The sequence below is a fragment of the Lactuca serriola genome, chromosome 8 (genome assembly GCF_051521515.1).
Source record: "Lactuca serriola cultivar US96UC23 chromosome 8, Lser_US96UC23_V15, whole genome shotgun sequence".
Taxonomy (NCBI): Eukaryota; Viridiplantae; Streptophyta; class Magnoliopsida; order Asterales; family Asteraceae; genus Lactuca; species Lactuca serriola.
This window is the reverse complement of record NC_136415.1, coordinates 59,875,912-59,900,885: the sequence shown is the minus strand read 5'-3', so window position 1 is coordinate 59,900,885 and position 24,974 is coordinate 59,875,912. Positions and strand designations below refer to the sequence as shown.

Here is a 24,974-nt window from a genome sequence, read left to right as displayed (position 1 = left end):
CATAGGCATGAGGTTGACGTGAAAGGAGTGGTTATTGAGAGTTAGAAGGTAGTTTTATAGTATTTCCTGATTACTATCAGATTCTCCATTGGCTATTTCTACTATCTACGGCTCATCTAATTTCCTAGATTTATGGCTAAAAAGTTTTCTAAACTTAGGTGTAATGAAACTTCTTTCAGCACCAGAATCAAAGAGTATATATATGCATATAAACCGTTAACAGGAAATGTACCTGTCACAATGGTGGGGCCCTGAATGGCATCCTTCATGCCAATCACGAATTCTCTTCCTATAGCATTCCCTCCATCGTTCCTTAGATTTGGGAAGTTCTTTCTGATGTGCCCAATAATCCCACATTCAAAGCAGGCTCGATTATCTGGCAAAGCAGCCATGCCTTGGTTGGTTTTGGTAGTAGGAGTATTCGCAGGCCAGCAATAGTTTTTGTTGGTATTCTCTCTGCAATTACACTTGCTACAGTTCATGCAGTTGTCAGAGTGGTGGAAGTGACACAAATGGCACTTCAGGTGCTTTCCCACATATTGTCCATGAGATGCAGGAGCTGCGACCACTCTCAGGGCTGGACTGATGGCATAAGCCCAGAAAGTATCCTGTCTCTTGTTGGTAGATTGCTAAGAGTTACCCTTGAATCCATTCCCATATTTACACTTTCCCTCCCTCGACCTAGGGATGTTAGTCTTCTGTACTAACATGCCTCGTATGGTCAGGCTAAAAGCCAACCTTTTGGAACTATCGCATGTCGATGGTAGAGAGGTCGTGACCGACCCTTGGATGGGTTGAACCAATCCCCTGAATAGTTGTGTCTGCGAACATGCAAGAGGTGAATTTGACCTTGCTCTCCTTAACACAAGAACTGATCTCGAAGATAGACTCAATATTCTCGATCCATCTGGTAAGTCCTGCAACTCCCTCATTCCCATAAAACGTTTTGAGTTTTCAATTCATGAAATCCTCATAGGTTCATGCTCTTGGTGTACCTTTCTCATTTCCTTGGGATCCTTCTCCTCCTATTCCAGAGTTTGTGTGATTACCATGGGTGGCTAGTGCCTCAACTATTCTTCGTTCGACCACTGCTTCAACAGACACATGGTCTAGAGGTGGGTTACTTTGTGCTGACTGAGCATCTTGCTCATCTTGAAGACCTTGACTAGATATGGTAATTCGCGAAGGTGCTATTTCTAGACTCCTAAATTTAGCATCGAGGCGTAAGTTATTTTTTCGGAATTAGCAAGCTTGTGCTCTCATAGTTAGGTTGTGGTATGTTAGTGTTAATGTTAATGGGAAGAACAATAAAAACACATTTTTCATGAAACTAGGTATGTATAATATATATATATATATATATATATATATATATATATATATATATATATATATATATATATATATAATGCCGAAGTCACCAAAATTGGGTGTGGTTAGGATAGGAATAGCCCTGTGATTACAAAACATTCGTGTGAGGGCTTTCCCGCTATCCTAAACCAAAAGAAAGTATCTATATCCATCCTAGCTACCATGCTAGGGCCAAAACAACCGAAATTAAAAACCACAGTACACTATGAGAAATGTCATCATCATCTGGACTAACTATCTATATAAAAACTATAGCCAAACACTAAAAAGAGACTCTCGAGACTCCACTATCTCCACCTGGAGTTCTAATCGATCCGTATGGCCAATCACCTCCTCTAGCACCTGATGGTGTAACTGGGTCTCCTTTCGTGCCTCGTGCAGCTGGTCCTACATGAGTAAGGTCCTCATCCCCATTATGTCTCTCTCCTCCTCCAAGTTATGCACCCTCTTTTGTGAACTGCATCAAATCTATCCTCAACAAAAAGAGATCAGTGTCTGTCGCAACAATACGATTTGAGTGATGGGCAATGTGGGGCACCAAAAGAGAAATGGCATGCTTCATAGGAGTAGTTGGGGTAGGGGGAGGTGCAGTGGATGACTCCCCCACCTCGAACCGTGAGCCAATAGCATCCTCTTACGCACAGGCTCGTATCTGGGGCCTCCAGACGGTGTCTCTAAGAGATTTCTTTGCTGTCATTGGTGATGCTGTTAGGGATGCCGCCCTCTTCCGTGAGTGGGTAGCAGGAACCTTCCTTGGGGTCTGCTTCACCCGAGTACCCGTGGGTGTCCTATAAGATCAATGGGAATGAGTGGGGCGGGGTGGTGAGGTCTCCGGTGAGATGGCAATGTCCTTCTCATCCTCGTCGTGCTCGTACTCAAAACTTAGAAACTTTATCCCAGTTGGTGTGTAGGCTGGTGAAAGGACTGGATCTGAAGAGAGTTTAGTGGGAGTATAATCAGGCTCTGAGTTATCACTGTCACCTAGGGTATCGACTGATTCATCAAGTATTGTATGCTCCTCCTCTAATTAGGAAGTTTCCCTCCACAATTTATCGTCTGCCATGCTCTCGGCAAACCTACATAAGAAATCAAACATGAAGATGTTTATGAGATATGTGAAGATCAATTAAATAATATATAATATCAAATTATAAGTATATAATAGATAGTACCCGTAACTCATGAGTCTCCCCCACTATGTCATAAGTTAAAGGTTCCTAAGGTGGAAAAAATCCTCGAATGTAGATGTCGTTACGTTAGCCATCCCCAGACATAGAAGTCTCTAAGAGAAGCTTCTAAGTATAGAATTCTATGCATCCAATCTAGAAGTCCTCAATCATTCAGATTTCCAACCACCGTATCCGAGTTTGGTCTTGCGTTGGTCGAACCATAATAAAAGTTAGTTGCGTATTCTAGGTCTAGTTTTGGTATGGCCGTTGTACTATACCAACTCTAAATATTTTTGACCTAAAATAATGAGTTGCAACTTCGTAGCTTCACATTGTTGGGTGGTAGATACTTATATGAGCGTATCTATATCGCTCTTAATCTTTGTTGGGTTGGATGTATTTTAGGGTTTTGTACTCCACTACTATCAAGTAAGGATCAACCAGATGAGAAGTACTGATGGGCAGGATCATTTTAGCATATATCCATTCTGAAATACAACAACCCAAGCAATAGTTCACACTAGTCACCTCTCCCGTAAGTAGTCAAGAAGTAAGGTAATTAATATTAATACTTATTATTATTATTAGTCTTAGAGGGCAAAACCTAGTTATAGTGTAATACTAGATTATAGTTGTATATCCTAAGGAATTACTAGGTCGCTATAATCTGTAGCTCTGATACCAATCTGTCACACCCCTGGTCAGCGGTGGAAGCACCAAGTTGTGCGACGTTAGGATGTTGGGATTTCAAGCCAAGATATGCATTCAATAACACACGGGCTGTTACCAGAGCAAAGTACAAAATCTAAGCACATAAGTTTTGGAATGCATCATCGGGGTTATCTCCTTTTTTTGGGATTATACCATGGAGATTTTCGGGGTGTCCTACCCGATCAATTTGATGCTTATCCCTATGGGGGATGTATGTGTGATAGTAAGAATGGAATGGTTAAGCAGGTTCGGTGCCATGATAGATTGCGAGAGGCAACGGGTAGTGGTTCGAACCCCAAATGGGTGAGAACTGACTATTTGTGTTGAGGGTACCAAGGTTGTATTAGCCTTTTGTTCTGCTGCTAGGGCTCGACAGTATATACATTATAGGTGTATGGGTTATCTCGCATATGTGGTTAACACTCGGGTGGAGAAGGGGGTGTTAGTTTTGGATGTGCCTGCATTTAGAGAGTTTCCAGATGTATTTCTGGAGGAATTACCTATCGTGCCTCCTGCGAGGCAAGTGGAGTTCAAGATTGATCTGATCCCTGGTGCAACACTTATTGCTAAGGCGCAATATCGATTAGCACCACTGGAGATGCAAGAGTAGTCCTCTCAACTTCAGGAGCTGTTGGGCAAGCAATTTATCAGACCGAGCAGTTTGCCATGGGGAGCACCAATTTTTTTTGTAAAGAAAAAGGATGGTTTGCATTGGATATACATTGATTACCGGGAGCTGAACAAGTTGACGGTGAAGAACCGTTACCCACTTCCTTAGACTAATGACCTCTTCGATCAGATGCAGGGTGCATCAGATGAGAGTTAGAGAGGAGGACATGGAGAAGAAAGCTTTCCGAACTTGTTATGGTCATTACGAGTTTGTGGTGATGTCGTTTGGGGTCACCAATGCACCGAAGACATTTATGGATTTAATGAATCGATAATGTAGGCCAATGCTTGATCGTTCGCTCATTGTTTTTGTCGATGATATTATGGTCTATTCAAAGACCAGGGAGCAACATGAGGTGCACTTCCGAGAGCTGCTGGGAGTTTTGATGAGGGATAAGCTTTATGCCAAGTTCTCAAAGTGTGAGTTCTTGTTACAGGAGGTCTAGTTCTTAGGGCACCTCGTTAACCAGAACGTGGTCCTGGTCAACCCGGACAAGATTAAGGCAGTTATGCAGTGGGAGGTCCCGAAGTCGCCTTTGGAGATCAAGAGTTTTCTGGGGTTAGCAGGGTATTATCGAAAGTTTATTCAGGATTTCTCCAAAGTTGTTGTACCTCTCAATCGTTTGAAGATAAAGGGCGTAGATTTTCACTGGGGCCTTGAACATCAGGCTGCATTCGAGACGCTGAGACAGAAGCTATGTGAGGCCCCGGTGTTGACCCTCGGGGAGGGTTTGGAGGATTTTGTTGTTTATTGTGATGCTTCTATCACCAGTTTAGGGGTAGTACTCTTGTAGAAAGGGAGGGGTATTGCATATGCCTCAAGACAGCTAAAGCCGCATTAGGATCAATTTTCGACGCATGATATGGAGTTGGGGGCGGTAGTGTTTGCCATCAAGATTTGGCAGCATTGTCTTTATGGGGTCTGATGTACCATATAAATGGATCACAAGAGTCTGAGATATCTAATGGATCATCCGAATTTGAATATGACACAATGCAGATGGCTTGACGTGGTCAAGGATTATGTCTGCGAGATTCTTTATCACCCGGTGAAAGCGAATGTGGTTGCTGATGCTTTGAGCTACAAGTCTGCTAGTACTTATTTTGTTTGGTTTATGTGTGGCTTTTTATCGATTCTATGCTTCTGCATTTGATTAAGGAGGCTCCGGCCGACGGAGTCAAGATGGAAAATTGGAAGCATGAGAGAATCAAGGGTGAGATGGAAAAGTTTTCTACCGACAGTTGCAGATTGTTGACCCGGTGCAGTTGCATTTGGGTACCAGATTTTGGTAGGATCAGGCAGATTGTAATGGAGGAGGCACATAAGTCCAAATTTTCGATACATCCTGGAGCCACAAATATGTACCGTCATTTGCGACTTAGTTACTAGTGGTTATGCATGAAGAGAGAGATAGCCCTGTATCTTGAGAGGGGCTTGACCTATCAGATGGTCAAGGTCGAGCACCAGAGGCCGCACAAAAATTGCAGCCTTTAGAGGTTCCTATGTGGAAATGGGAATATATTACCATGGATTTTATCACCAAGTTGCCCAGGACGACTAAGGGGTTTGATGCGATTCGGGTCATTGTGGACCGTCTGACCAAGAGTGCCCACGTTCTAGCTATTCAGTAGAGCTCCTCGACTGAGAAATTAGCCAATGTGTATGTACGCGAGATTGTCGCTCGTCATGGTGCTCGAGTTTCCATTGTATCTGATCGAGATGTTCGGTTCACTTCTCGATTTTCGCAGAAGTTCCACGAGGAACTGGGTACGTGATTACTCTTTAGCACCGCCTATCACACGCAGACTAACGACCAAAGCGAATGGACCATCCAAACGCTCGAGGATATGTTAAGAGCATGTGTTATAGATTTCAGTGGGATTTGGGACTCCTACCTTCCTCTTGCCGAGTTCTCCTACAACAATAGTATCACTCTAGTATCGGTGTGCCTCCTTTTGAGCTTATTTATGCGAGGATGTGTCGTACCCCAGTTTGTTGCGGGGAGGTCAGTCACAGGGTTATGGGGAGGACTGGTGTGGTCCTTTAGACGACAGAGCTTTTCCAGTAAACCAAGTAGAGGTTGTAGACAACTCAGAGTCGACATAAGAGTTATGCTGACAAACATCGATCCGAGTTGGAGTTCCAAGTCGGCGATATGGTTTTACTAAAGGTATCACCTAAAAATGGTGTAAAAAGCTTCAGGAAGAGGGGCAAGTTGGGGCCCCGATTCATCGTGCCGTTTCAAGTAGTCGCCAGGGTAGGTAGGGTGGCCTACTGACTGGATCTGCCTGACGAACTCAACCAAATCCACATCACTTTACATGTTTCTTAGCTTCGGAAGTGTGTAACTGATGATTCAGTGGTGCTCCCTTTGGACGATATTCAGGTTGATGATCGCCAGAACTATGTTGAGAGGCCAGTGACAATCTTGAATATGAAGACGATGGCCTTGCGCAACAAGGTGGTATCATTGGTCAAAGTTCGTAGGAAGCATCGAAAGGGTTCCGAATAGACTTGGGAAATCAATGCAGAGATGCTGGAGCACTACCCAGAGTTATTCGCAGCGCTGGACTTCGAGGACGAAGTCTGATTCAAGTGGGGGAGAATTGTAACACCCAGACATCGGGTATTTTCCTTTTGACCCTAAGTGCAAAAATTTGTTGCAAAATTGGTCCCTACGCCAAGCACACTTGGGGCATACGCTTGACGTAACTCATTAAAAAGGGTCACATGTGCATGCGAGTACACTAAGCTTACTTCATAGGTGAGAAAACCCTAATTTTTAGCGTTTGAGCACTATTTAAGCATACTTATCCTCTTAAAACCCTTTCCTCTATCAGCCTCCATCTCCCAAAATTGTCCCTTGCAAACCCTAGTTCTTTGGTGTGTGATTTTGAGCTTGAAAAGAGTGTGTTCTTATGCATGTGAAGCAGGAAAAAGATGGTAGATCATCTTGGAAGCTAAAGGCAACTTAGATCTATAAGTATCTCACCCTCAAGCATCCATTGAAGGTATAAATCTTGGATCTTAATGAATGTTTTCCTTAGATCTTACTAGTTCTTAAGTTTTTATGCATTTTGGTCCCATAATTTTGGTATTCATGAGTATGGCTTACTCTAAACCATAAAAGTTGTCCTTTCAGACATTTTTGAGTGCTAGGAACCATAAAAATGTGATCTTGGTCCCTTTCTTCCCTCCATGCAAGAGTTATGATGTTTTGGTTTGTGTATTAAGTTAAGGTTTTGGCTTTTTGGACTCCTTCTAGCTATGAAAAGTCATAAAGTTGGAAACTCTATGACTTAGAATGATATTTGGGACTAGATCAGAGCTTTGGATGTGAAATCTTAATGGAATAAGCAGTTAATGAGGAAAAGTAAGATTAGGTTGAGTACGTTGAGCGTACATGGTGGTACATTGTGTGTACTGGGCAAAGGCCCCATATATTGGTTAAGGACCTACCTGGGGTGGTCCGGATAGACCGAAGGCCTGCAAGGCGATCCAGTCAGGCTAAAGGCCAAGAGAGCAGTCCAGATAGGATGTAGGCCCTACGAAGCGGTCCAGACAGACTAAAGGCTCATATATGCATGCTGTTATATGTATGGTTGTGTGTGATACTTTGGGGGAACTCACAAAGCTTTTGCTTACAGTTTGCTTTATTATGGTTTCAGGTACTTCAGAGGACAGGGGCAAGGCGAAGGCTTGATCGTGCATATCTTTCAGATTTTTATGAGATTATGATTTTGGGATACTCTGATCTATGATTTTTGATTTTGGAAACTATGTTTTGTAAACATTTATGGTTTTTGGAATTGTTTAAAATGAAAATTTACCTTAAATTTTGGAATGTTACATGTTATAAATTTATCCTTTGATCGTTTTTGTAATAATATTAGTTGTTCAGTATTATTATTATTATTTTTCACTACCAGATAAATGTTTTTAGACAACATGTTATTATTTTAAACTTACAAACAATATCAATGAGAAAAAGCAAGTAAAGAAAACAAAAAGAGCTAGTTGTGAAATTTGTGACGTCAAATCGTTTTCTAGCAACAAAGATTTAGAATTTTGAATCGATTTCCAGGTTTTAGCAACAAGAATTTCAAAACTTATGGTGTTAAAGTTTTGAGTTTCAACAAATCATAATAGAAAATACATAAATTAATTTTTTTTTTCAATAAAACTTACATCAAATAAGTGAAAAACATTAACAAAATCTTATAATTTATACAAATCAGATATCACGTTAAGACGGATCAAAAATTAGATTAACACAAATTAACAATCAAATATCAATATCAGTAAGATGCATGATCACGTTAACATGAATACAGTATAACACGATTATATGATAATTCTTTTTTTTGAAGGATGCCTGAAATCAAATTATCATAATGGATGTACTAAGAGATATTGAAATTAAAAAACATAAAACATAAATTGAAATAAAAAATCAAAAGATTGTATGAAAAAATCAAAATTGATTTATTATGAATAGATTTTATTTACCGTTGAAAAAATCAGAATCGATTCATATAGCTCTTCAATTCGATTGTGGTGAGAGTGTTCAGATGATTATTCTAGAAAAATCACACGTCCCTTGGTCTTCTTTGTTGATTTTATTTTGACTCAGATTTCTTTCATACTGTACACAATATATCAATTCTTTTTATATAATAACATAATAAAATATATTAAAATGAAGTCCTAAAAATTTGGAGGTATTTCGTCATAGCCCAAACTATACCATCTATTGGCATGGTACTGACAAACATCTTATTTTTCATCTCCCAACGCACCACTCTTATTCACACACATTCATAATAACCCCATATGGATCTCACAAGATTCAAAAATTGGCACCATTAATCTTTCTCAAATCAAGAAAAACCTAGTAAAAAGTTGATTACCTTACCGTCGCTGTCGATGAAGAGGATGCAGAGGTTAACACCATTGTTTTAATCAATAAAGGAAGGCGGTACTTCAAAGCGAGATATACTATGTCTTATCATATTTCATTAATAGGAATCCATGTATATTCTGTAAGTCGCCTGCCTTACTTATGTATATGTTCACGTTTAATGTTCACCAGATTACGTAATAAGATCCGACTTGAATTCAATACGATGTAGGGATGTTATACTTTTAATTTTCGACAATGATTTATACATAATGTCATGATATACATCATACTGGAAAAAATAAATTACTTCAATGGAGAGTAGTCGAAGTATAAAAAAAAAGTGTTAGCTAAACATATTAAGATATATAATATCGTCGAATCTGAATTCATAAATAGGTCATCTAACAACGAAACCAAACTCAAAATTAAATTCTTTTTAGATCAAGACATTAATTGTACAATAAGAAAGATTAACAAAAGGTGGGATCGATTATGTGCATTTGCACATTATTGTTTTCATTCAAGACAAGTTGTCGTTGTTAAATCAAACTTAGATATGCAAATCCTCACCCAACTTTGTTTATTAATATATAAAAAACCCTAATTGAAAAAACAGCTAACATATACATGTTTATATTCGAACGATATTCTTAAAAATTGTTTGCAAGTGTCGTACACTATACTTTCATTGGTGAAGGATTGAATGTTTGAATTGAAACATTACATAAACGGTAACACACATCTATTGTGAGCAGTGGCTGCGGACAAGTCCTCTCGTTAATTGGAACTCATAATATATAATTAATTAATTATATATAAGCCGTATATTTATGTGGCCATATTTATATCTACGTTGCAATAAGTCAATAATCACAAATTAGAGAAGTTACAACTATTCAGTGCCACTTGTAGTATTAGTTAACTTATTATTTGGTATTTAATATTCTTGTTATTATTTATTAAAGGAAATGAATTTAAATTAACCAGCTCTATCTGGTCGACGTCAATCATTTTTTTATAAAATTTTCTTTATCTTTTAATAAATGTTTAGTACTATTTATTATTAGTAGCAGTAATATATATATATATATATATATATATATATATATATATATATATATATATATATATATATATATATATATATATATATATGGGAAGGTTCATACGAAAAAACAAATAATTTGCGAAAAACGAAAACAAGAAAAACATATGATATTGTGTCACCTCAACATTATATTTTGGAAAATAATGTTGGATTAGTGTCTAAGTCCATAACTATTTTGGTATGTATTTGACCCGATGGTGCATGGTCTTTTTGGGTTATCTTCACCAAAGCAACTTAATAGGATGAATTATGGAGAGAGAGAAAAAGAGAGAGGATTAATTATGATTTATTAATATATTATGAGAATAATATATTAAAGGAGAAATAATATTGTTTAATTAATATTAGTCAATAATTAATTAAGAATTAATTTTGTGGCTAAAAAACATTAATTAAACTTAAAGGACTAGAACTGTCAATTGTATGATAGTTGAATATTAGGGTAATGGACTCCATATTAGAGGGGTGGACGAATTCTATGGGGAAACCCATTAGAAATCGTCCTAGGCCTCTAAGGAGGGAGTCCATGGGTTGCTTAGGGTCTAAGCAGTCAAATTAGGGTTTCCTTGTTAGATAACCTTAATAGCCTCACTATTTAAGGATCCTTAGAGCACCAAAAACGTGGCTAAGAGTTTCCTTAGGGTTTCCACACGTTTTTGGGTGCCTCCTCTCTTATCATTCTTCATCCTCGTGCTCTTGGTGTTTGTGAGCCATTAGAGGAGTGACACTTGTGACTCTAAGCTTTCTAAAGCCATTACAAGGAGGGTTTGAGTTGTTATTGCAACATAACAACAAGAGGTATGTAATCTAATCTTCTTGGTGAATTTCGAAAATAGTATGACTCATTAGGGTTTTATTATGTGTTCATAATGTTGTGTATCTAATAGTGAAAACATAGATCCAATTCTAGGGTTGCATGCACACATAGGATTGTTTGTATAAAACCTAACAGTGGTATTAGAGCCTTTGGTTAACTTGTTTTCAATTAGTATTATACAATTGTATGAACTTGACATATTAGGGTTTATTGCCAATAAACCCTAGGAGGCTAGAATTTTCGAGATTATGTGTTCAAATCCTTTCCTTAAGCCCCAAGATTTCGAAATCTAGGGTTTGCAAAACCCCATGATTTTCGAAATTAGCCTCCTCCCCAAGATAAGATCCTAAATTTTAGTGATTTGGATTATCTCATATCTTGTAATTGTCTTTTAATAGTTAAATATGGTAATTAAAGATTTTGGGATATCCCATCCCTTATTTACGAAATCTATGTAGAAGTTTAAGGGATTATGATATCTTAAATGTATAAATGGTAATTATCCTCATGATTTAGATAATCCCTTATGATTTAATAATTAAAACTAGATTATGACCCGCGTTAAATGCGGGAGAACGTATAAAAAGTCATATAAAGTTATAAAAAGTCGACACGATAAAAAAATGATAAAGTAACCTAAAAAAAATTAATATCATTAAACAAAATAAAATATGAATTGACGATTAAAATATATTTCTACTTGGCACAGTCATTATCTCAAAATCTGAATGAAATGAAAATACTTCTTGAGAAACGATGTGCCGGAACAACATACTTAATCGTATTTCCTTTAAAAAAATTAAGGAGATTGTTTCGATAATCTCAGCATTCATGTGAATCAGCATTGTAATTACTAACATCGATTTTAACTCATTGATTATGTATGAAAACCCAAATACCCCACAAACGATCTCTACCTATAGAAAAATATCCCAATTTTCTATCAAACTTGGTAAGTCTCGATGCATTCGAGTTGAGATCATTAATAATAGAAGGTGCATATATCACTAATTAATCTTCTAAATGTACATCGAATTGCAATATGTCATTGTTAGACAATAAGATGTAAACCACATATGATGGATGAGTGATCTTGTGCATCATTACTTTTATTGCTTGAAGTGTACTCCATTATTGATTTGATAAATTGAAGTGATTTGATAAGTTGAAATGACAATTAGTAAGCAAAACATCATGTAACAATTGTCTTTCAATGTGTGTCAAGTAAAAAAATTGATATTGTATACATAAAAAGAATAAAATTACTAACCTTGTGTATTTCTCGGTATCTTGATTCTGATATTAGAGAGTTTTGATGTTCACAGTGAATAACAGTAATCGTTAAGGAAGTCATATACAATATATACAACAGAAGTTTAAAGACAATTTTGGAAATTATTACCCATATATTATAGATGTCAACAAAATCGTTTCTATACTTAATTTCAAAGGATGTATAAATAGATTATATATTATTTACAATTAAATCAACCTAAAAGTACAATAAGATTATACCAAAATATTTTAAAATCATATCAAAATTAATTCGATTCTTATAACATAATATTTACAAAAATCATAATCATCTTTAATATATAAAAATGACATTTTCGTAATTAGTATCAAATCCAAAGATAATTAACCTTGATTTTGTTAAAATTAATTAAAATTATATTTAATATACATCTAAAAAATTATACCAAAAATATTCAACATCATACCAAAATTAATAAAGATTTTATAATATTTTCATTAAAATAAAAAAAAATGATATCATACCATATTTAAATACAATCTTAACATATCTTTCAAAATATAATTAAATAATATCGATAAAATAAAAGTTATATTATTTAAAAATTTATTTTTTAAAATGTTAATAAAATTTTAAAATAACCAATAGATTAAACGTAATTTCATCTTTAGTTATAACTAATTGTAATAACTAAGTTTACACCAAAATTCTAATTTGAAACTATGTTTATTTTTATCTCAAATTTGACACTGCATTTTTCAATTTTTTACAATTCTGACCACTTGACCGTTCAACCCGATTGGCTGCTGACGTGACAAACTGACATGACATGTCAAAATTGAATTTATTTCCCACAAAAGACACTAAGTTATTGTTTTTTTTTTTTTTGAATTTTGACACTAAATGTAATTTTTTTTTTCAGTTTTGACACTCTGTATTTTTGTTCCAAATCGAACATCATTTTATCCAACTTTATTCACTGTTGACCATTTTCCATTTGAAATCATATAAATATATTTTTATTACATTTTAAAGCATATAAATATAGTTTTTTGTTTAAAACCCACATTTTTATTTAAATAAAAGTTTTTTTATTATTATTATTTTTACATTCAAAGCATAATGTTATGCATAAATATGCATTACTTATATCATAAGAACCAGAGTAACCATAAGCTTCGAATAAGATGCAAAAATTTCACAGGTTGCAAACCTGACATCTGGGCCTTGATCGAATAGCCAAATAGTTAAAAATGTCTCTAATCATATTTTTATAATTTTAGATTAAAACCTTTTGCTATTGCAGATCAACAAAAATAATTCCTTGAAGATCGAATATCGCACAAACCAAAAAATAAAACTTTTTTGTTTTATAAAGACGTATACACAAATAGCAAAATACTTTGCTATAAATAAAAAAAATGAAAAAAAAACTATAAACCATACACTTGCACCAAAAGCCAAGAAAAACACCAATTTTCACAAAGGAATCTGAAACTAACCAAATCAATCAGCAAAAATGACCCAAAACAAAGGATTAATGTGTGTTATTGTATAAAAATTACCGAAAATGTCTCTATACTGTTTCCTAATAGATCGATATACTCCATCACAATCAGTTTATGCCATAATTCTATTGCAAATTGAATGACAAGAAACAAATAAATGTTCCTAGTTCTCAATTTATGTCTAATTTTAAAAAATTGCTTCCTCATATTGACAATGATTGCTGCTTGCATAAATCTTGTTTTTAATGAAGGAAAATGTTTATCTCTCCCCTCCTGCCCACAAAAAAAACAGTTTGCAAATTCATACAACCCGAAACCAAATAGCACTGGCCAAACAAAGTTAGAGGAGATATAATTCATAAAAAAATTAACCCCCCCCCCCCTAAAAAAAAAGAGTAAAAAACCAAACACTTTGCAAATTCAATAATCAACTAATTTACAATCGAAAGAAACTTTATAAAACAACATCATAAAACACACATACATACATACATGTAATTGAACACATTAACAGCCAACAAAAGAAAATCAATAGGCAAAATCAGTTTGCTAACCTTATGTAGATGTTGGTGTCGTCGATGATGATTATGTAGAAGAAAGGATTTAAAAAACAACCAAAGTAATTCAGTAACTGATATGAATAATAAAATAAATAGGAAATCACACATGCACACACACACACACACACACACACATATATATATATATATATATATATATATATATATATATATATATATATATATTATACTGAAATTTGAATATGGAAACGATTACAATGATTTAAGATTTAATGATAAGAGACTAAATCATATGCAAATCATCTAAAAAGTGTAGAGATACGAATTATTAGATGGTAGGTTATGAATTTAAGTTAATTACGGATTATTAACTGAAAAATGTTATTTATTTTTTGAAATTTGAATACCTTGTTTAACAGAAATTGTGTTTAAAATTTCACAAACCCTAAGGCTTTACAGAGGCATGATTTTAAATTTATCGGGTGGAAATATATAAAGGAAACACAGTCAATGACACTAATTGTTTAAGATGATGTCATAAGGTTTTTGTTATTAGAAAAATAAATGAAAACTTTGATGATAATATCCTTAAATGTAAGATTTGAAAGTTGGATGGAATCGTGTAGTCTTAAGTCCTCAATTTTATTTTCAGTGACACGTTATAATTTAACTAATCAAATCCATTCTTAAAATAAATTAGAATAAATTTCATGCACTGAGTAGCTGTTTACATGTAATTTCCTTCGTTTCTAGCTATGCCAAATTTAGTGATTTCCCTAACAACTCCTTTATCAAACAGAGCTTGAAATGCATTAATGATATTTTTTTTTTATTGTTGTTTGTATTTTAGTGCCCTGTAGGTGATAACCAATGTTGTTTTATTGAAAAATAAAATAAAATATAGCATTATTTTAATTTAGTAAAATCACACTTGTTGGTCCATTAAAATCATGTCCAAGCTTCTCACCATGTTTGTGTTCTTTTTGTAAGTCTGCTTCCAACCCATGACTATTTGAATATGGATATTCTATGATTCCTTCGAGGCATCTATGTAGCAAGACTATTTAAGACGACTTCATTGACACTGTTATGTGCCATTTCGCCTTCTGTAAAGAGAAACACAAAACTATTAGAGATAACTATGAGACTAAGCAAAAACAAATACTATTTAAATAAAATCTGAGGTAAGTTGTTTTCTTAATAACTATTTGATAATCAAATAAAATACAACTTTTATGGTCGTGAGATTCTATTGCTGTCATGACACGGTGTAAAACAATAAATTCCAATATTCCATTATTAAAATTAGAAAAGAAACAAAAAGAGTAATTATTCAAAGTAAAATAAAAAACCTCAGACTTTGGTTGCTAAGTTTGCATGCAAAAGTATCAAAGTGAATAACCCATGTTGTTAACAATATATATTTTTTAATTTATTTGAATTTATGCAGTGGGCAATGAATAGATTCACCGAGAACATTTACAAATAGTTAGTTAACATATATAAGAGGTACAAACAAACAGAAACACAACACATACACATGTTAATTTGAATTTCCATGATGTAGATTAGCTATTTTTGCTTGATCTATATTAGGTTTGAGAGATTATAAAATTTATAGATGGATCTCATAACATAACAAATGATTATACGAATTCCAAATGTTTATAGAAATCTGAATATATTCATGTACTTATGATTTTCTATATTTCACTTATATTAGGTCTGACCCTATCTATAAGGGTCAATATAAATGTGTGTAGATGTAGAAATTCGACACTTTGATTTATATAAAGAAGATGAAGTTGTTAATATTTTTATGAAGTTGTAAATCTTTTTATGCAGGTTTCTCTGAGAACATTTACAAATAGTTAGTTAACACATATAAGAGGTACCAACAAAGGGAAACACAACACATACACATCTTAAAAAGCACACGCAGATAAGGACATACCTTGAAGATTCGTAATAAAACTGATGTGAAGGTTGATGTATTGTTTTGTTCAATTTATGTAGTGCATTGATATAAGAACGAACATGTGAAAGAGAGAATGAGAAATGTGAGAACTATTTATAATTTTCAAAATGCGGACAATGAGAAACTAAATCTTTTAAAATCTACTTTAAATTGGAGACAGCATGTTTATCTATTATTTAGTATCTCCAAAGATTATAATTAAAGGAAATTGATGAAGATAATAAGGAATGAGAGCTCATTAACGATTTTCAATAAATAATTAGAAACCAGGAGGTGTGATTTTATATTAAATTCAAATAATTGTCAAAAATAGATGAATATTTAATGAGATTTGATTAAATGATGGTTTTGAACATTATAAGGGTCAACGATTTTGAATGATTTAAAGATATTATTTTCTTAATTAACATTTTAATCATAAATGTCGGAATCGAAAAAAATAATTATTTCCTTAATTAACATTTGAAAGGATTTAAAAAAATCCTATTAACATTGATGACATCATCAAATTGATCTAAGGGTGGAAAACTATAAGGAAAAGTCAATCAACAAACCTAATTTTTGAAAATGATGTAATCATGTTTCTCTTTTAATATATATCTAGAGATTAAAGATAACATAATTATTGATATGCTTATTTAATGAGTTTTTTTAAAAAAGAAAAAACTAATCAGGTTTAAATTTTGAAGCTAAAAACTATAAATAATGGAATTAAATTATGAATAATATTAATTAGGGTTAATGATGACATAGATCGTCAAAAGATGTCTTGAAGGAGATGCTTGCTTCAGTTTGTAGAGATTTGTGTGATGCCAAAGTAGAGGTGTGATAATTGGAGATGCAAGGAAGAGGCAATACGCAAATTCTAAGAATACATGAGAAAAAGGAACCATGTTATGGTGCTACATTCTGTTATGAACACACAAAACATCAATTGAAGCACAACCATTGACATGAGGAAGAAGATGATTATGGAATTTGGTTTAAGAGAAAAAATAAAGGAGAAATAATTAAAATTAATAGTCTAATTCAAGATAATTATTAAATCAAGAGTTTTAATATTTAAAATTTTAATTTAAATGTCTTAAATTCGAAAATTTTAAGTGAGATTAAAACCTAATTGTTTTGAAAAGTTTCAAAACTTGCCCTCAAGTTTTGGAATTTAAATTGTTGATTAAAAGTTAATTTTGAAAGTCTAAATTCCAAAACCCTAATTTGAAAAGTTCAAATTAAACCCTTATGGTTTTATTAAATTAATTAAGTGTATAATTAAAAGAGAGTTAATGAATCCATAATGATTTTGGTTAATTAAAAGTATAATTTAAACCACCTAGTATTTTAAATGTGTAAAATACACCCTTATACTATGTACAACATTAAAAGTTTATTATTATATATGTATAACTAAAATGCTAGTCTTACCGTTAGTAGGCCTCATTCACGAAGCCGATCTATAAGGGGGGTATAAGGTTATGGCCTATAAAATGGTCGTTTAATGGGTATCCACTCTTACCCACCGCTTCCTTGATCGGTGGAGGGTTGTTGGCCGAACGGGTATGATAGGGAAATCCTCTCTTCATTAATAAGTATAATGAATCTATGTAAAGTAACTAAACACTTTTTCAAATTCCCAATCCTAGTTACTTTAAGCAAAAGTGAAATTGATGCAATCCCATGAAATTACACTTTGTGCCGTTGCGAAGACGTTAGTGGAGCGTGTGTGGTTAACCGGCACACTAAATGGTTCTAAGCAAAGGTAGCAAAGGGAGACTCAATGTTTGTCATAGTTCGGTGGAGCGTGTGTGGTTAACCGGCACATCGAATAGGTGACTGTAACATGTGGGGGCACCATGTAAGTTTGCATAGTTATTCACACCTGCTTTGTGATCCTCGGTATCCTAGTCACAAACTAGAGGGGCATATCGATATTTAAACATGCCACTGAAAAGTTCAATGAATCTCAAAGGATCTAGGAGTTTTCATAGATTTAAAACTTAAATTTCCTTTTCGTTTTTCATGGTGGAAATTGGTAAATCGTCATTTACCTACCTTCAAATATTCTGCAACTAGATTACGTCATCCCTTTTCTAGGTTGTAGCGTATTGTGTTAGGTCCTAGCCTTAATATCTCATTTGGGTGATTTATTAAGGACTCAATCAATCAACTAACTTGAATAAAGTTTCTCCCGTTTTGTAGATGTCAAAGTATGACAACTATGGTATTCCCAAATCCCATGGAACAAGCTTTCCACATGAAGACGATATTCCACGATTCGATCGAGGAACAAGAGATCATGCTTCACTTCCTCCACCTCCTCCAATTATTCTCCCTAACCCACAAGTTTGAAGGCTTGAAAAGTTTGAGCTCACTCAAGCCCTTTTGGCAAGTAAACATGGGAAACCTGTGTGTGTACACATCTTAGAGATGAAGTCACACATTGAAAGGTTAAGGATGTTGGGTGTCGAGATTTCAGGTAAGTTAGCTGTTGACTGGGTTCTTCAGTAGCTTCCTGAATCATATACTGAGTTCGTTAGAAAGTACTATATGATGGATCATGACGTGACCCTCATTGATTTGACCTATTTGCTTATAGCTGATGAATCATAAATGATTTGGCGAGCTGGTCGAGCAAATTTGTCTGGTGAATCAAACTCCCAAAATTCAATGGATATAGGCAATGGAAACGAAAAGCATGCCATGATCGAAAAGTTTGATCATAAGAGAAAGGCAAAGTCAGAAGTAGTTCCATGTGCTGTTCCGAAAGAGTAATTTTTGCTTTTATTGCCAAGAGAAGGGGCATTGGAGACGAAACTGCCCTATTTACCAAAGAGATTTAAGAGATGGGAGAGTCAAAACGTATGGCTTTGCTTTAGGTAAATTCCATTAACTAACTCTTTTAAGTTCCTATTCTAGATTCTTAATACACAATGTGATAAGATTGCAATTGATGTTTTGTATGATCGAAGAAAAGAGAGGAAACTTAAGGGAAGGAGTGAGCAGAATCTAATCGTGAAGAAATGGATTTCGATCGCATTCCTTGAAGATTAGATTCTTGAGCTACTACTTAGAGTTAGAATAAGAGTGCTAAGAAATATGTATTAGCATAGTTTTTCAATGTATTGCATTGTAAGGACAAATTTTTCCGCAATAAAATAAAATTTTGATTTTATATTATTTATTTATCCTTGCGATGGCGTGTATGAAAAATTGATGTTTTGAATGTTTCTATTATTAGCAATAATGGATTTGATTCTTAATTATGTGGAAATGTCGAGAATTTACCAAATAGGGAGAGTTTCTCATCACCCAAGTTTCAATTGGACAGAAACTTGGAATCATGCAACTTGGTTGCATGATGAATGAGAAATTTCATATTTGGAAATTAGACTAATTCGTTGACAAAGTGTCAAGTGAAGGACTAGGAGATCGAGTACACAAAGTTGTGTGTTGATCAAGTCCACCACAAGAGTAACAAAGATATTCATCATGATTTACTAAAGGTTTAGTAAATATGATTATACTTATAAGATTAAGTGTAATTCTGAATTGATTGAAAGAGTTTAAATCAATAGCAGAACGAATACGAAGAATCAAGTAGGCAGAAAGATAAAAGTTTCTCTATTCTAAGAAGAAGGGAGAGTACCTTTTATTATGTTTTATAATAGGTATTAATGATTAAGAACCATATCTCAATTGATCCTCTAAGTGAGTCTTAGTACAATTGTATGTCTGATAAGAGGAATCAAGAATTGAAGAAATGGTTAAATCAAGAAGTCAATTATACTTCGTTCCAAAACAAGTCTTAGAGTTAAGATTGTGACATTGAGTGACAAGTCTTAAGAAGGTTTATAACATTCACCAAATGTGGAAAGTTGTGATGTCTTGGATAAGACAAAGACCAACTAGGACCAATTTTGTGAAGTGTTTTGTCTTGATAAAAGCTACATTAACTCTTGAATATTTGTTTGTCGAGAAATGTTTATTGACAAGAGAATCTTATATGTCAAGGAGTCAGTGGGAGTCTTAATGGTCTTGAAAAGTTCAAGAACTAATCAAGAATAAACCTTATCGATCATCACTAGCACACGACTTGAGGTTCACAACCTATCGTGTTGACACTATCTTGTTTCTGTGCCGTTCCAGTTGAGTTAATTATGCATGTGAGTTCTATGAGTTCTCATTTCAACGCATAAAAGGCAAGAACCTTGATCAATGAAAAGTACATTGATAGGAAAGGATGAGTTGCTCAACTGCTTGGAAGACATGGTGGGCACTCGTCACTACTAGAAAACAGCCTTTTAATGACGCGCAAACAATGACACGCGGTGATTTACGATACGCAAAAGTGTGTGCCCTAAAATTAATGTCATCTCTTCTAAAATTTGAAGGATAGAGAACACGATTTTGTGCGTGCCCTAAAATTAATGACCAACAAAGGAAAATAAAAACACGGAGGGCACATATTTAAAAATGGGTGTCGTCTAGGAATGTCGCTTTATATTTTTTTAATGAAAATGAAAGACACGTTCTCTTCTTTTGCAGCTGGAGGGAAACGAAAATCCCAAAAGTTTGAAAGGCCGCCATTGTTATCCTCTACCTTATTTCCATTGTTCTTCTCTCTCTCTCTCTCTCTATATATATATATATATATATATATATCACTCTAATACCAAAAAAAACCCTAATATCATATGCAATCCTCTTTTCTCCCACAACAAAATCGCAATATCACCAAATCTCTGGTCCCGTCTTTTGAACAGATCAAACCCGTAGGGCTTCTCGATTTCTCTATGTTGATGTGTGGTGACACGAACAAAAAAAAGGAGTGTAGCGCCTCTACCTTTCAATTTCATTTGTCGGTTGCTACTTCCTCCTACTTCTTTCCTACTAACCCATTCTCTCACCATGGATTCCGGTCCTCGGTCTGCCGTAGACGGCGGTGGCGGCAGATCCAATGGAAAAGTCTATAAACGGCGGTGAAGCGCTACCAGAAAGACTTCATATGACCGCCCCACTGCGCCTCCCCAACTAGAAAGCCCTAATTGGTTAAATGGATTTTTTTCCCTGCCAAATTTGTTTCTGGTGGTGCTAGTAAACTTTTTTCGTCAATTTGGAACCCCAAGAGCTGGGCCTCGCATTCGTCTTCTTCAGATAGCGATTCTGATTCAGGTATAGAATATCCGATTTTTTTTTATAGTTAAGCAGTAATTGGTCAAATATGGGGACTTATTCAGAGTTAAATTGGCAGAAATCACAATGACACATAGTTTAACCTTTGTGATTTTTGGATTCTTATCGTGCTAAAAAGGGAGATATACGAATTAGGGCTAGTTACATATGTACGATATAATTATGACAATCCGGTAAAAACATTTGTTTGATTTTGCACATATTTAAGTAAAATGTTTGACTGTTAGTCATAAAGATCATACACCCTGCAACATCTGGCATTTAAATTTCTTGTTTATTGATTTGGTTGTCGATAATTTAAATTTGTTCTCACATGTTTTCACAAAGGTGCTATAAAAGATGAATCTGAAGATAATGGAAACCTTTCTGATTGGGGTGTTGAATCGAACCAGGTAATTTCAAAGTTCTTTTTTTGTATCATGGAACCCTAGCTTTATGGCCACACTTAATGAGCCTAAATGTATATATATATATATATATATATATATATATATATATATATATATATATATATATATATATATATGTCTAAGTAGTATCCACTTTTATTATACCAGATTGAAGGCAGTTCATCTAGAAAGAGTGTATGCAACTGGTATTACTTTTGATCGAATGTGCCATGTTTCGTATTAACTGAAAAAAATGATCCTCATATCATCATTTCTATGTATTAATCATTGATTGCTTCTAGGTGGGATTCCCAAGGGCATTTCAAGCCAAACTTTGATAAGGGAAATGAACCTTTTGTTGTCACAATGCAACCTCCAAACGTGACTGGTTCATTGCACATGGGACATGCTATGTTTGTAACTCTTGAGGTTTGGTAAATGTTTACTAACAACATAGATTCACATAAAAACTTTGTAAAATTCATCATTTTTTCTTCATTCAATGTGTAAATAAACAAACCATTCATATTTGCAATTGTGTTCCAGGATATTATGATCAGATACAACAGGATGAAGGGCATACCTACACTCTAGCTCCCTGGAACTGATCATGCTGGCATTGCAACTCAGGTTTGAGTTTTTCCACAAATGGATTCCTGATTATTGTATTAGTCTACTTAGTTAATATATTATATATCTAACAGATATTGTTTTCAGTTGGTTGTTGAAAGAATGTTGGCATCTGAATGAATTAAGAGGATTGAATCAGGTAGAGAAGACTTCACAAAGCGAGTTTGGGAATAGAAAGAGAAGTATGGAGGAACCATTACAAATCAGATAAGGCGACTTGGTGCTTCTTGTGATTGCACCAAAGAACATTTCACACTTGATGAACAGCTAAGTCTTAAGATGATATTCTATCACATTTTAAACCTAATAATCTCAGAAACTATGTTTAAATAGTTAATCTTAAATGTTCTTAAAAATTCATGCTGTAGGAGCTTGAGTCAGTGGAAGGACAAGATCAGGTGATAGAGATGTATATGAATGAGGAAGTCAGTGAACTTAAGAAAGAAATAGAAGAACTAGAGCATTTATTGCAGGATGAAGAGAAATGTAGAGCTGCAATCGCGAAGTTGAACCCCAACAATAACAGGAGCCACGAAAGAATATTGGAAATTAGTAATAGGGTTATGAACACTAGTAGGAGGGAAAGCATTTTGTGCTTGGTAAGAGTTCTGTCCACTTTATGGATCCATTTCTTGACCATGAGTTTGATTGGGGTGAACCATTGAGGGTTGATAAGTACGGGAAGTACCGGTAATAGAATGAGCACAAAGGACGTGAAGGTCAAATTCACAATCAGAACATGAATAGGATAACCCATTTCCGGCGAGTTTACAGGTATCAAAGTAAAAGGAGATGGACCGATTGTGTTAGTTTTAGCTCCAACTCGTGAACTTGCTATTCAAATACAACAAGAAGCAACTAAATTTGGCATAACTTCAAAGATTAAGAATACTTGCATTTATGGTGGGGTTCCAAAGATTCCTCAAGTTCGTGATTTACAGAAAGGTAGGTGGTGATAAGCTCAAAGATGAATTTACTACTATGGATCGGGTATATCCTTATGCTTCTTCAGCGTATTCAACATTTTCCAGCATTATATTTATCTATCTATCTTTGTTGTGCCTAAAGCACATGTTTCATCATCATTTTTTTTAAATCTTTTCTTTCAGGTGTTCATATTATCATTGCTACACCTGGAAGATTGATTGATATGTTGGAGTATCATCATACAAACCTGAGGAGGGTGACTTACCTGGTGTTGGATGAGGCATATAGGATGCTTGACATGGGTTTTGCACCTCAAATGAAAAAAATTGTTTCACAGGTTTGTGAATTGTGATTAGTAGTTTTTAACCTGCCTTTTATAATAAGAGAAAACTAAAATATATATTTTCAATTTTTTCTTATCTTATGGGTTTTTGTATATACACAGATGCGACTAGATTGTCAAACCTTTTATTGGAGTGCTACATGGCCAAAGGAAGTCGAACAACTTGCAAGACAGTTTCTTTACAACCCATACAAAGTAACTACTTTTTTTCTATTTTCACCATGTGTTCATATTTAATCCTTTTTTTTGGACATTTGAAATTTGGACAGGTGGTGATTGGTTCACAAGACTTAAAAGCTAACCATTCGATTCAACAACATGTGGATATTGTTACTCAGAATCAAAAGTACAACAAGTAAGCAGGCCGTTTTTATAGATGATTTTTTATTTTCAACTTTTTAGAAGCTTTAAAATAATAAAATTTGATAATTTTTTTTTTCAGATTGGTGAAACTGTTGGATGACATCATGGATGGGAGTAGAATTCTAATTTTTATGGACACGAAAAAAGGGTGTGACCAAATCACCCGCCAGCTCAGAATGGACGGGTGGCCCGCATTATCAATCCATGGAGATAAAAGTCAAGCAGAAAGAGATTAGGTTTTATCCGAATTCAAAGCTAGTAAAAGTCCAATAATGACAGCTACAGATGTGAAGGACGTGAAATATGTGATAAATTATGATTTCCCGGGTTCCTTGGAATATTATGTTCATAGGATTGGGAGAACGGGAAGAGTCGGGGCTAAAGGGACAACATACACTTTCTTTACAGCAACAAATGCTCGGTTTGCTAAGGAACTTATTGCCATACTTCAGGAGGCCGGTCAGAAAGTCAACCCTGATTTAGCGGCAATAGGGCAAGGTGCACCTCCTCCACCCTCAGGTTCGTTTGGCCGGGTTTGATTTTTCCAAAAAAAATGACAGATTTGCTCTTTGGGTTTGTTATTGAAGCTTTGATGTTTGATTTATATAGGTCATGGGGGTTTTCGTGACGGATGAGAAAGGTGTGACAGATGTATTGTAGGATAAGTTGGATAAGGAACTAAAGTTTACAGGTATCAAAGTCCCTGGATGTTTTTTTTTTTTTTAAGATTTTTAATTTTTTTAAGAATTTTGAATTTGTTTCCTTCCTTTGAACTTTCTTCTGTAGCTTATTCCATGTGGCGGTGGACAATACTGAGACAACTTGTGATGTTGATGATAGCCAAAGCTGAACCCCAACACAGTGAGGAACACTTCCTTTTTCAATAATTGAATTGTTATAAAATATAAATATAAATTATATTTATGTACAAGATGTATATTGAATAGGTACTTTGATGGAACTTGTTCGAGTTCTTGCTCTATCATTTTCAAATGATGGAAAATGTGTTAAGGTATGCTTATCATGGTTCTGATGGAATTGAAATTGGAGATTCCATTCCATGGCATGTTTGATTGGCAAATGGATGGAATTAAATTATATCAGATTCCTTCAAATTCCAT

The 24,974-nt window shown here is 34.6% G+C and overlaps 1 pseudogene; it reads left to right on the top strand.

Annotated features, from left to right (window-relative positions):
* Positions 1-1,898: 1,898 nt before the first annotated feature.
* LOC145066941 (DEAD-box ATP-dependent RNA helicase 20-like) lies at positions 1,899-24,488 on the top strand (annotated as a pseudogene).
* Positions 24,489-24,974: the final 486 nt, after the last annotated feature.